Genomic DNA, 13,438 nt, shown 5'->3' with positions numbered 1-13,438 from the left:
GGCCTTTCTCACTTTATCCCTACATGTTCTGACCTCAATAAAGTAGCTTTCCTTGCTAATCCCTCCCATCTTCCACTCCCTGTAGGCTTTCTGCGTTTTCTTAATCACCTCTCCAAGATGTTTGCTCATCCAGCTTGGTCTACAACTCCTGCCTATGAATTTTTTCCCCTTGCTTAGGATGCAGGCTTCTGATTGTTTCTGCAGCTTTGACTTGCAGTAATCCCAGGCCTCCTCCGCCTTTAGATCCACAAGTTCTTCAGTCCAATCCACTTCCCTAACTAATTTCCTTAATTTTTTAAAGTTAGCCCTTTTGAAATCAAAAACCCTAGTCACAGATCTATTTTTGTTTATCCTTCCGTTCAGTTTGAACTGAATTAGCTCATGATCGCTCAAACCAAGGTTGTCCCCTACAACCATATCTTCTATGAGGTCCTCACTATTCACCAAAACCAAATCTAAAATGGCATCGGCTCTTGTTGGTTTAGCAACTACTTGGTGAAGGAATCCATCAGCTATCGCATCCAGGAAAATCTGAGCCCTATTATTATTACTAGCAGTTGTCCTCCAGTCTATATCTGGGAAGTTAAAGTCTCCCATGATGACACAATTCCCATTAGTATTTACTTCATTAAAAACATTAAAGAGGTCTCTATCCTTATCCAAATCGGATCCCAGTGGTCTATAGCACACTCCAGTAGTGTCCATCATGAGCTATAGAGGTTCTATGACTGCCATTCCACTCCATTGGCAGGAGTAGCAGCCCAGGAATGGTGGTGGTGAGTGCTACATGACAGCACCTCACACTAACCCCAAGTTAAGGGTGTGAATTTCACGGTCCCAACCTACCAACACTCTACACCTGGTGAAAAACTTTCCAGTGAAAGTTTTTTCCAAACAGAAAATTGGGATTTTGACAAAATTAAAGTTTTCATGGATGGTATCTACTTTCCATGAAAGTTTTCAATTAGTCAGTAAACAAAAAGTGTAAAGGTTTTATTTTTTTAAAACAAAAAGAATTTTTCCCCACAAGAAAAATTTCAGGCTAGGTCTCTTGAACTCCACATGCACAGACCCCAAATATTCTTTGACAGAGTAACTGGTTTGGTGGATAGGGGGAATGTGATGGCCATAATATAGCTGGACTTGGCTTTTGACACAGTCCCACATGACATCTTATAAAAAAGCTGGAGAAATGTAGACTTGGTAAAATTACAATTAAGTGGATACATAACTGGTTAAACAACCACAAACAAAGAGTAACTATTAATGGAATTATGTCAGTTTGGAAGGAGGTCTCAAGTGAGGTTCCACACGGATCAGTTCAGGATCTGGTGTTGTTTGACATCTTTATTAATGACCTGGTGTAGGAACAGACAGCATACTGATCAAGTTTTCTGATGACACAAAGCTAGGGGGCGGTTGCCAACACTTTGGAGGATGGAGCTAAGATTCAAAGGGATCTTGATAAATTAGAGAGCTGGACTATAGACAACATAATGAAATTCAACACAGACAAATCACAATCTGAACATGAGTCAACAATACGATGCTGTTGCAAAAAAAAGCAAATGCAATTTTAGATTGCACTCACAGAAGCATAGTATGCAAATAACGGGAGGTGATAGTACCGCTCTACTCGGTGCTGGTTAGGCCTCAGCTGGAGTACTGTGTCTAATTTTGGTCACTGTTGTATAGAAAGGATGTAGAGAAACTGGAAAGGATCCAGAGGTGAGCAACAAAGATGATCAAAGGGATGGAATGCAAGCCACATGAGCAAAGGCTGAAGGACTTGGGTATGTTTAGTTGGGAAAGGAGGAGATTAAGGGGGACAGTCTTCAAATCCTTGAAAGGCTGACATAAAAAAGATGGAGAAAAGTTGTTCTCTCTTGCCAAAGAGCACAGGACAAGAGGCAATGGGTTCAAACTACAGCAGAGCAGATTTCAATGTAATCTCAGGAAAAACTTCCTAACTGTAAGCACAGAAGGACAATGGAACAGACTGCCTAGGGAGGTCATGGAAGCTCCTTCACTGGAGATTTTCAAAAGGAGGCTGGTAGCCATCTGTCTGGGATGGTTTAGACCCAACAAATCCTGCATTTTGGAAGAGGGTTAGACTAGATGACCATTGCAGTCCCTTCTAACCCTATGGTTCCATGATTCTATGATTTGGGGTGAAATCTTACCCCTCATGAAGTAAACAGAAAAACTCCCATTTTGACTTCATTAGGGCCTGGATTTCACCCTTCAGTGTTCTGTGTGTGGAGTGAATTTCACCCTGAACGAGGCAGGGGTCTGGAAGAAATAACACTCTGTGATTAAAGACTCTAGCTTGCATTCACACAGGAGGCAGAGTTAAGGTTGCTCAGACCTTCTTAACTTTGACATGGCTTGACTTTAGACTGATTCACTTTGCAAACTCAATGGCAAAAAGTAAGGAATCTTACCTATTCCTCTTGACATGCACACACATTCCCAGACAAAATGGTATTTTAAAGGTAAGATTATCAGTAAACAAAATCATTACAAAAACTAGACACCCAAGTGTACTGTTGTTAATAAAACCTTAATTAAATGTATAGAAATGATAATTAAGAACATGTTTATAATGGCTAACACCCAAATCTGCATGTGAGTATCTGCACCTACGTACACCCAGGTACAATACTACTGGGTGCTGCTAGAAAAATCTGTCCAGCTACAGACCTCAGGATGACTTTTAAGCTCCTTCAGAGCAGTGATTCTGTGATAGGGCACGCTCACCACTTGAGCACTTCCAGCTGCTACATCTGGTGGTGCTGGCCTTTTCCTGCCCCTGGCACTCCCTGTTGGTTGTTAACCTTGCTTGGCAGGTCTTCAAGGGGTCGGCCCTCCAGCAAAGTCACACAGTCAGAATAAACCCCTTCCAGGGTATGGGAAGTCCAACAAAGCTGTCTCCCTTCACCAGCATCTTCAGCCCCATCTCTGGGCCCTTTAAAGCCACCTCTTTTACTCAGACTTCTAACCAAGCCTGGTCCCCTTCTCAGGGTTTAACCCACTTTGCCAGTCAGGGAATCTGTGCCATCCCATTGCTTCAGGTCCCAAGCCAACCACCCCCCACAACTAGACAAGCCATTTACAACACAAACTTTGCTTCTCTACAAAGGAAAAAGGAAACTAAACTATCTAAACTGCTACATGCCACAAGAAGCCACAACAGTAGTTTCCTTAACCCACCCAACAATATTGTTAATCTTTCCAGCTATACTCTTAGCCCGGCAGAAGAGTCTGTCCTATCTCGGGGCCTCTCCTTTTGTCCCTCCAAGCCCACGGACATGATACAGTTCGGTGGTGACCTAGAATCCTACTTTCGACGTCTCCAACTCAAAGAATATTTCCAACACACCTCTGAACAACATACTAACCCACAGAATCCTCCCTACCAACACTACAAAAAGAAGGATTCTGCATGGACTCCTCCTGAAGGTCGAAACAACAGACTGGACTTCTATCTAGATTGCTTCCGTCAACGTGCACAGGCTGAAATTGTGGGAAAGCAGCATCACTTGCCCCATAATCTCAGCCGTGCTGAACACAACACCATCCACAGCCTCAGGAACAACTCTGACATCATAATCAAAAAAGCTGACAAAGGAGGTGCTATCGTCATCATGAATAAGTTGGAATATGAACAAGAGGCTGCTAGGCAGCTCTCTAACTCCACATTCTACAGGCCATTATCCTCTGATCCCACTGAGGATAACCAAAAGAAACTACACCATCTGCTCAAGAAACTCCCTGAAAAAGCACAGGAACAGATCTGTGCAGACACATGCCTAGAACCCCAACCAGGGGTATTCTATCTGCTTCCGAAGATCCATAAACCTGGAAATCCTGGACGCCCCATCATCTCAGGCATTGGCACCCTAACAGCAGGATTGTCTGGCTATGTGGACTCTCTCCTCAGGCCCTACGCTACCAGCTCTCCCAGCTATCTTAGAGACACCACTGACTTCCTGAGGAAAGTACAATCCATCGGTGATCTTCCAGAAAACACCATCCTGGCCACTATGGATGTAGAAGCCCTCTACACCAACATTCCACACAAAGATGGACTACAAGCCATCAGGAACACTATCCCCGATAATGTCACGGCAAACCTGGTGGCTGACCTTTATGACTTTGTCCTCACCCACAACTATTTCACATTTGGGAACAATGTATACCTTCAACTCAGCAGCACTGCTATGGGTACCCGCATGGCCCCACAGTATGCCAACATTTTTATGGCTGACTTAGAACAACACTTCCTTAGATCTTGTCCCCTAACATCCCTACTCTACTTGCGCTACATTGATGACATCTTCATCATCTGGACCCATGGAAAAGAAGCCCTTGAGGAATTCCACTATGATTTCAACAGTTTCCATCCCACCATCAACCTCAGCTTAGACAAATCCACACAAGCAGTCCATTTCCTGGACACTACTGTGCTAATAAGCGATGGTCACATAAACACTACCCTATACTGGAAACCTACTGACCGCTGTACTTCCCTACATGCCTCCAGCTTCCATCCAGGACACACCACACGATCCATTGTCTACAGCCAAGCTCTACAATACAACCACATTTGCTCCAACCCCTCAGACAGAGACAAACAGCTACAAGATCTCTATCAAGCATTCTTAAAACTACAATATCCATCTGATGAAGTGAAAAAACAGATTGACAGAGCCAGAAGAGTACCCAGAAGTCACCTACTACAGGACAGGCCCAACAAAGAAAATAACAGAACGCCACTAGCCGTCACCTTCAGCCCCCAACTAAAACCTCTCCAGCACATCATCAAAGATCTACAAACTATCCTGAAGGACGACCCATCACTCTCACAGATCTTGGGAGACAGACCAGTCCTCGCTTACAGACAGCCCCCCAACCTGAAGCAAATACTCACCAGCAACCACACACCGAAAACACTCACCCAGGAACCTATCCTTGCAACAAAGCTCGATGCCAACTCTGTCCACATATTTATTCAAGTGACACCATTATAGGACCTAATCATACTAGCCATGCCATCAGGGGCTCGTTCACCTGCACATCTACTAATGTGATATATGCCATCATGTGCCAGCAATGCCCCTCTTCCATGTACATTGGCCAAACCGGACAGTCTCTACACAAAAGAATAAATGGACACAAATCTGACATCAGGAAACATAACATTCAAAAACGGGTAGGAGAACACTTCAACTTCTCTGGCCACTCAGTAAAAGACTTAAGGGTGGCAATTTTGCAACAGAAAAGCTTCAAAAACAGACTCCAACGAGAAACTGCTGAGCTTGAATTAATATGCAAACTAGATACCATTAACTTGGGTTTGAATAGAGCCTGGGTCATTACACATATTGAATCTATTTCCTTAAGTTAAGTATCCTCACACCTTCTTGTCAACTGTCTAAATGGGCCATCTTGATGATCACTACACAAGTTTTTTTCTCCTGCTGATAATAGCTCATCTTAACTAATTAGCCTCTCAGTTTGTATGGCAACTTCCAACTTATCTTTTTATATATATATATATATATCTTCTTACTATATGTTCCATTCTATGCATCCAATGAAGTGGGCTGTAGCTCACGAAAGCTTACGCTCTAATAAATTTGTTGGTCTCTAAGGTGCCACAAGTCCTCCTGTTCCTTTTGCAGATACAGACTAACATGGCTGCTACTCTGAAACCTTTTATTGGCATGACTTTAGAACTGAAAATTGTCCATCCTGAGCTTCAGGACAGTACATTTTTGAAGGGAAGGAAGAGGGTATTTGGAGGGAATTCCATTTTGTAGGAAGGGGGAAAGATTTTTATAACAGGTTAATTTAAAAGATAATCTGGTGGCTGAAGCTGCTTTGGGGGTTGAAATGCCAGAATCAGTGCATGAGTAGGCCAGGTAGCTACATGGCACTGTAATTGATCACACAGCTATCACCACCACCAATGGGTGCACAGAATTATAGATATGAGATCAGCACAGCACACACACACAGAGGCATAGGTACACTTTGTATTGCAGAAATGGTAACATCTATGATAACAAATGTCTGCACCCACTTTGTAATGGACCTGCTGGCTCCTTTCTGGGTACCTGGGTTCCCTGCCCCTTCGGGGTGCTGTCCTCTGTGACAGTCTATACCCCTACATTGACCCATTTTTACAAGACTATGTTAAATTTTGTGCAATACATACTCCATAAGTATCATTTGAAGATTCATGATTTGCTGGTCATTATTGTCCTGGTAAAATATGTGTTGCAACATAGTATATAAAGATATAAGATTCCACTGTGTGATATAATCAAAGACATGTTCCAATATGTTCTGGAGGGCAGTGACAAACAAGTGTCCCAGAGACAAAAGGCTAGCCAATGCCTCAGCCAGGTATCAAGGAGATCAAATGGAGCACCGCCTGATTAAGTGGCCACTCTTCCCCAGGGGAGAGGGTGTGGGCACAAAATCTACATTTTGACAAAGCAGCAGTTTAAAGTTCCTGGCCACACATCAGCTGGAGATGATTTTTGTGCAAGAGAAAGGGCTATAAGAGGATAGGGCAGACACTCCAAATCATCTCTCTCTTGCTATTTGCCCAGCATCATCAACCCCTGAAGAACAAAGTAAAACAGCACTGGATTGCGCGGGGTGGGGGAGAGATCCTGACTGAAAGAGGGGCAGCCAGTGAGACTTCTGGAACGTGCTGAGAGAGACCTTTGCTTTATATTCACTTAGCTTGTTAAGTTAGGTGTTAGCTGCATTTCACCGATTATTTCCTTGTAACTAGGGTTGTCAAGTGATTAAAAAAACTTTATCATAATTAATCGCACTATTAATAAGAGAATAATATTTATTTAAACATTTTGGGCGTTTTCTACATTTTCAAATATATTGATTTCAATTACAACACAGAATACAAAGTGTACATTGATCACTTTATATTTATTTTTGATTACAAGTGTTTGCCCTGTAAAAAGACAAAATAAATAGTATTTTTAATTCACCTAATACAACTACTGTAATGCAATCTCTTTATCATGAAAGTTGTACTAACAAATATAGAATTATGTACAAAAATACTGCATTCAAAAATGAAACGGTGTAAAATTTTAGAGCTTGCAAGTTCACTCAGTCCTACTTCCTGGTCAGCCAATCGCTCAGACAAACAAGTTTGTTTACATTTGCAGGAGATAATTCTGCCCGCTTCTTGTTTACAATGTCACCTGAAAATGAGAACCGGTGTTCTGCTGTAACCGGCATCGCAAGATATTTACGTGCCAGATGCGCATGTTTCAACCACCATTCCAGAGGACATGCGTCCATGTTGATGACGGGTTCTGCTCGAAAACCATTCAAAGCAGTGCAGACCGATGCATGTTCATTTTCATTATCTGAGTCAGAGGCCACCAGCAGAAGGTTGATTTTCTTTTTTGGTGATTCGGGTTCTGTAGTTTCTGCATCAGAGTGTTGCTTTTTTAAGACTTCTGAAAGCATGCTCCACACCTCATCCCTCTCTGATTTTGGAAGACACTTCAGATTCTGAAACCTTGGGTCGAGCGCTGTAGCTATCTCCAGAAATCTCACATTGGTACCATCTTTGCGTTTTGTGCGATCTGCAGTGAAATTGTTCTTAAAACGAACAACATGTGCTGGGTCATCAACCGAGACGGCTGTAACATGAAATATATGGCAGAATGTGGGTAAAGCAGAGCAGGAGACATACAATTCTCCCCCAAGGAGTTCATCACAAATTTAATTAACGCATTATTTTTTTAACGAGCGTCATCAGTATGGGAGCATGTCCTCTGGAATGGTTGCCGAAGCATGAAGAGTCTGTGATAGACCCAGGCCAGTTGGGTACAGCAGAGTAGCCGTATTGGGATCCAGGAAGTGGGCGGGCAAAGCCCACCCACTGCTAAAGGACCGCCCCCCAGCCTAAGAGGGGGTCCACAGGACCTGGAAACCAAACAATTACAGGAGACAACTAATGAAAGAACAGGGACAAGAGTACATTCAAAGGGTCAAACGAAGGGAACCAGACGGGGACACTGAGCAGAGAACCCCGGACAGCGCCCACTGCTCCTCAAAGGCGTCAAGGGAGTCAGTGGATCAAGCGAGTCAGTGGATACAGCAGAGTAGCAGAAGTCAGATATACTGGCCACTGGATTAACAGTTTTCTGTTCCCTGACTGACCAGAGCAGGGGCTGCTCCAGGCTAATGAGAACACCCGACTCCAATTAACCTACAAAGAGTCAGGTGAGGCCATTAAGCTAATGTGACCACCTGACTCTAATTAAGGCCCCTCTGGTATTATAAAAGGGCTCACTCCAGTCAGGCAGAGGAGAGCCAGGGGGCCAGGGGAAAGGAAGTGTGGCTGAAGGGCTGGTTAACAAAGACACCCTCAAGTCACTGGTAAGGGTGAAGAAGGGAGAAGCAGGAGAGCTGTGGGGAAGTGGCCCAGGGAAATGTAGCAGCTCTGGCAGTGAAAGGTTGGCTACCAACAGCTGCTACCATTGGGGTCCCTGGGCCGGAACCCGGAGTAGAAGGTGGGCCCAGGTTCCCCCCAACCCACCACTGCAGAAACACCTTCTGGGAGGGGAAAACAGGCCCCTGTCAGGACAGAAGGCTAAACTATTTTGGTATGAGGCCGTAGGAGCAACAGAGACTGTGGGAGTTCTCTCACCAACCTCCATTGCTGGCTTATGATGAAAAGGGCTCAGTAAACTGTTTCCCTGACCCTAGAGAGAGAAGGGCTACGTGGAAGGTTGCAGTGAGCCTCTGAAGCTAGCATAAACTGCCTGGAAGCGCAGGACCCACGGGGACAAGGTCGGAGCTCTGCCACAGGGCGTACCAATGTTTAGCATATCTGGCACATAAATATCTTGCAATGCTGGCTACAAAAGTCCCATGCAAATGCCTGTTCTCACTTTCTGGTGACACTGTAAATAAGAAGAGGGCACCATTATCTCCTGTAAATGTAAACAAACTTGTTTGTCTTAGCGATTGGCAGAATAAGAAGTAGGACTGAGTGGACTTGTAGCCTCTGACTTTTACATTGTTTTGTTTTTGAGTGCAGTCATGTAACAAAAAAAATCTACATTTGTAAGTTGCACTTTCAGGACAAAGAGATTGCAAAACAGTACTTGCATGAAGTGAATTGAAAAATATAATTTCTTCTGTTTATCATTTTTACAGTGCAAATATTTGTAGTCAAAATATACACTTTGATTTCAATTAGAACACAGAATACAAGATACATATGAAAATGTAGAAAAATATCCAAAATATTTAATAAATTTCAATTGGTAGTCTCTTGTTTAACAGTGCAATTAAAACTGAGATTAATCACAATTAATTTTTTTAATCACGATTAATTTATTTGAGTTAATCGTGTGAGTTAACTGTAACCCATCCTGACTTGTATGCCTCATTACTTGTAGTCACTTAAAATCTATCTTTCTGTACTTAATAAATGTGTTTTGTTCTTTAAGCTAAACCTTAGAATCATAGAATCATCATAGAAGATTAATGTTGGAAGAGACCTCAGGTCATCTAGTCCAACCCCCTGCTCAAACCAGGACCAACCCCAACTAAATCATCCCAGCCAGGCATTTTTCAAGCCAGGCCTTAAAAACCTCTATGGATGGAGATTCCACCACCTCCCTAGGTAACCCATTCCAGTGCTTTACCACCCACCTAGTGAAATAGTTTTTCCTAATATCAACCTAGACCTCCCCAACTGCTCCTTGTTCTGTCATCTGCCACCACTGAGAGCAGCCTAGCTCAATTCTCTTTGGAACCCCCCCTTCAGGTAATTGAGGTGGGTGTTGATAGCAGCCTTCACTCTTCTCTTCTGCAGACTAAATAAGACCAGTTCCCTCAGCCTCTCCTCATAAGCCGTAGAATCACAGAATCATAGAATATCAGGGTTGGAAGGGACCTCAGGAGGTCATCTAGTCCAACCCCCTGCTCAAAGCAGGACCAATCCCCAAATAAATCATCCCAGCCAGGGCTTTGTCAAGCCTAACCTTAAAAATATCTAAGGAAGGAGATTCCACCACCTCCCTAGGTAATGCATTCCAGTGTTTCACCACCCTCCTAGTGAAAAAGTTTTTCCTAATATCCAACCTAAACCTCCCCCACTGCAACTTGAGACCATTACTCCTTGTTCTGTCATCAGCTACCACTGAGAACAGTCTAGATCCATCCTCTTTGGAACCCCCTTTCAGGTAGTTGAAAGCAGCTATCAAATCCCCCCTCCTTCTTCTCTTCCACAGACTAAACAATCACAGTTCCCTCAGCCTCTCCTCATAAGTCATGTGCCCCAGCCCTCTAATAATTTTTGTTGCCCTCTGTTGGACTCTCTCCAATTTGTCCACGTCCTTTCTGTCATGGGGGACCCAAAACTGGATGCAACACTCCAGATGTGGCCTCACCAGTGCTGAATAGAGGAGAATAATCACTTTCCTTGATCTGCTGGATCTACTAATGCTCCTACTAATACGGCCCAATATGCCATTAGCCTTCTTGGCAACAAGGGCACACTGCTGACTCTCATCCAGCTTCTCATCCACTGTAATACCCAGGTTCCTTTCTGCAGAACGGCTGCTTAGCCAGTCAGTCCCCAGCCTGTAGCAGTGTATGGGATTCTTCTGTCCTAAGTACAGGACTCTGCACTTGTCCTTGTTGTCCTGCGTGTTTGGATTGAAGTGTTTGGGAAACTCCATTTTGAATAACAAGATTTCTGCACATCATTTTCTGTTAAGAAGCCATAGAACCATAGGGTTAGAAGGGCTTACAAGGGTCATCTAGTCTAACCCCCTACCAAGCTGCAGATGGCTATCCAGCCTCCTTTTGAAAACCTCCAGTGAAGGAGATTCCACGACCTCCTTAGGCAGTCTGTCCCATTGTCCTCCTGTTCTTACAGTTCAGAAGTTTTTCCTGAAATGTAATCTAAACCTGCTATGCTGTAGTTTGAACCCATTGCCTCTTGTCCTGTCCTCTGTGGGAAAAGAGAACAACTTTTCTCCATCTTTTGCAGCCTTCCAAGTATTTGAAGACTGCTATCGTGTCCCCTGTTAATCTCCTCTTTTCCAAACTAACCATACCCAGTTCCTTTAGCCTTCGCTCATATGGCTTGCATTCCATTCCTTTGATCATCTTTGTTGCTTGGCTCTGGATCCTTTCCAGTTTCTTTACATCCTTTCTATACAGCAGTGACCAAAATTAGACACAGTACTCCAGCTGAGGCCTAACTGGCACTGAGAAGAACGGTACTATCATGTCCCGTAACTTGCACGCTATATCTCTGTTAATTACAGAAAAAATTACATTTGCTTTTTTTGATTGCTGACTCATGTTGAGGTTGTGATCCGCCACAACGCCTAGATCCTTCTCAGCAGTGCTGCTGCCAAGCCAGTTATCCCCTCACTCTGTATTTTTGCATTTGGTTTCTCTTCTCCGAGTGTAGCACCTTACATTTGTCTGTGTTGCATTGTATTTTGTTGTCTATAGTCCAGTTCTCCAATTTATCATGATCCTTCTGAATTTTAGCTCTATTCTCCAAAGTATTGGCAACACTCCTCCCCCCAGCATTGTGTCATCTGCAAATTTGATCAGTATACTCTCTATATTTAGATCCAGGTCATTAATAAAGTTGATAAACAACACCAGACCCAGAACAGATGCCTACAGAACCCCACTTGAGCCCTCCCTCCAATCTGACATCGTTCAATTAATAGTTACTCTTTGTGGTTGTTCTACCAATTATGTACCTTCTTAATGGTAGTTCTGTCAAGCCCACATTTCTCCAGCTTATCAGAATGTCATGTGGAACTGTGTCAAAAGCCTTACTGAAGGCCAGATATATTATGTCCACTGCATTCCCCCATCCACCAAACCAGTTACCCTGTCAAAGAAGGAAATCAGGTTGGTTTGGCAGGATTTGTTCTGGCTGCTACTGATCACCCCTTCATCCTCCAGGTATTCACAAATTGAATGTTTTATACATTGCTCTAGTAGCTTCCCAGGTATCAAAGTCACGCTGACTGGCCTATAGTTCCCCGGCTCCTCCCTTTCCCCTTATTTAAAGAGGGGCACTACATTAGCCCTTTTCCAGTCTTCCAGGACTTCTCCTATCATCCAGGAGTTTGAAAATATTATTGCCAGTGGTTCCAAGATTTCTTCAGCTAATTCCTCCAGTACCTTTGGGTGAACAGCATCAGGCCCTGCTGATTTGAATTAATTCAGATTGGTCAGAAGATCTCTAATGTGTGCTTTACTTATCCCGATCTGCATCTCTTTCCCCTTATTGTCTATGGTAACTTCGCTAGTCCTCCGGTCACATTATTTTTTGTGACAAGACTGAAGCAAAGCAGGCACTGAGCAGCTCTTCCTTCCTATCATCTTCCGTTACCAGACTTTATATGATGGACTTTATATGATCTTGTCCAGGAGAGGGCTGGGCAGTACAAGACGCACATTTCTGGGGGAAAGTCTGGGACTGTGAGTTTGCTGGCGTTGCCCTGCAGTGTAATTCATGGGTGGATGGCTAGAGCATTCATACACTATAACTGGGAGATATGTACATGCTGGAGGCCGGGTGTGAGCAGACCAGGAGTGGTTGCTCTTACAGCGAAGCAGTTGTAAAAGGCACCCCAGGTTGGAGAATGGAGGTAATACAGCTGTTCAACAGTCCAGATTGTACACTGGGAAATGTCAAATCCTCCTATCACCCCTCCCATCACCCCAGAGACCCCCTTACCAATTGATCCTCTCCCAACGCAACCAGATAGACACCAAAAAGCCACAACTACATAACCAGCTACCTCAGCAAACATCCAGGGACTTGTTCTTGCCCTTATGCTATTTAACATTTTTATTAACGACTTTGAAAAAATCATAAAATAATCTCCAATATAGTTTGTAGCTGACACAAAAATTGGGGGAGTAGTAAATAATGAAGATGACAGGTAGGTCACTAATTCAGAGAGATCAGTATGACTTGGTAAGCTGAGAGCAAGCAAACGATATGGCTAAATGTAAATGTATACATCTAGGCACAAAGAATGTAAGCCATACTTACAGGATAGAGGACTCTATCTTGGGAAGCAGTGACTCTGAAAAAGATTTGGGGGTCATGGTGGATAATCAGCTGAGCATGAGCTCCCAAGTGTAATATTGTGCCCAAAAGAGCTAATGCAATCCTGGGATGCATTAACAGGGGAATCTCAAGTATGCGTGGAGAGTTATTTTACCTCTGTTTTGGGCACTGGTGCGACTGCTCCTGGAATCCTGTATCCAGTTCTGCTCTCCACAATTCAAGAAGGATGTTGATAAATTGGAGAGGGCTCAGAGAAGAGCCACAAGAATGATTAAAGGATTAGAAAACATGCCTGAGGCCAGGTCTACACTA

The 13,438-nt window shown here is 43.6% G+C and overlaps 1 protein-coding gene across 10 annotated transcripts in view; it reads right to left on the bottom strand.

The window, feature by feature from the left end:
* Positions 1 to 13,438, bottom strand: part of PKNOX2 (PBX/knotted 1 homeobox 2) — a 726,589-nt gene that overhangs the window by 429,305 nt on the left and 283,846 nt on the right. The gene's annotated exons all lie outside the window — the stretch shown is intronic.

The sequence above is a fragment of the Natator depressus genome, chromosome 22 (genome assembly GCF_965152275.1).
Source record: "Natator depressus isolate rNatDep1 chromosome 22, rNatDep2.hap1, whole genome shotgun sequence".
NCBI classification, from domain to species: Eukaryota; Metazoa; Chordata; order Testudines; family Cheloniidae; genus Natator; species Natator depressus.
The sequence above is the reverse complement of the archived record's forward strand: the minus strand, read 5'-3'. Positions and strand labels throughout refer to the sequence as shown.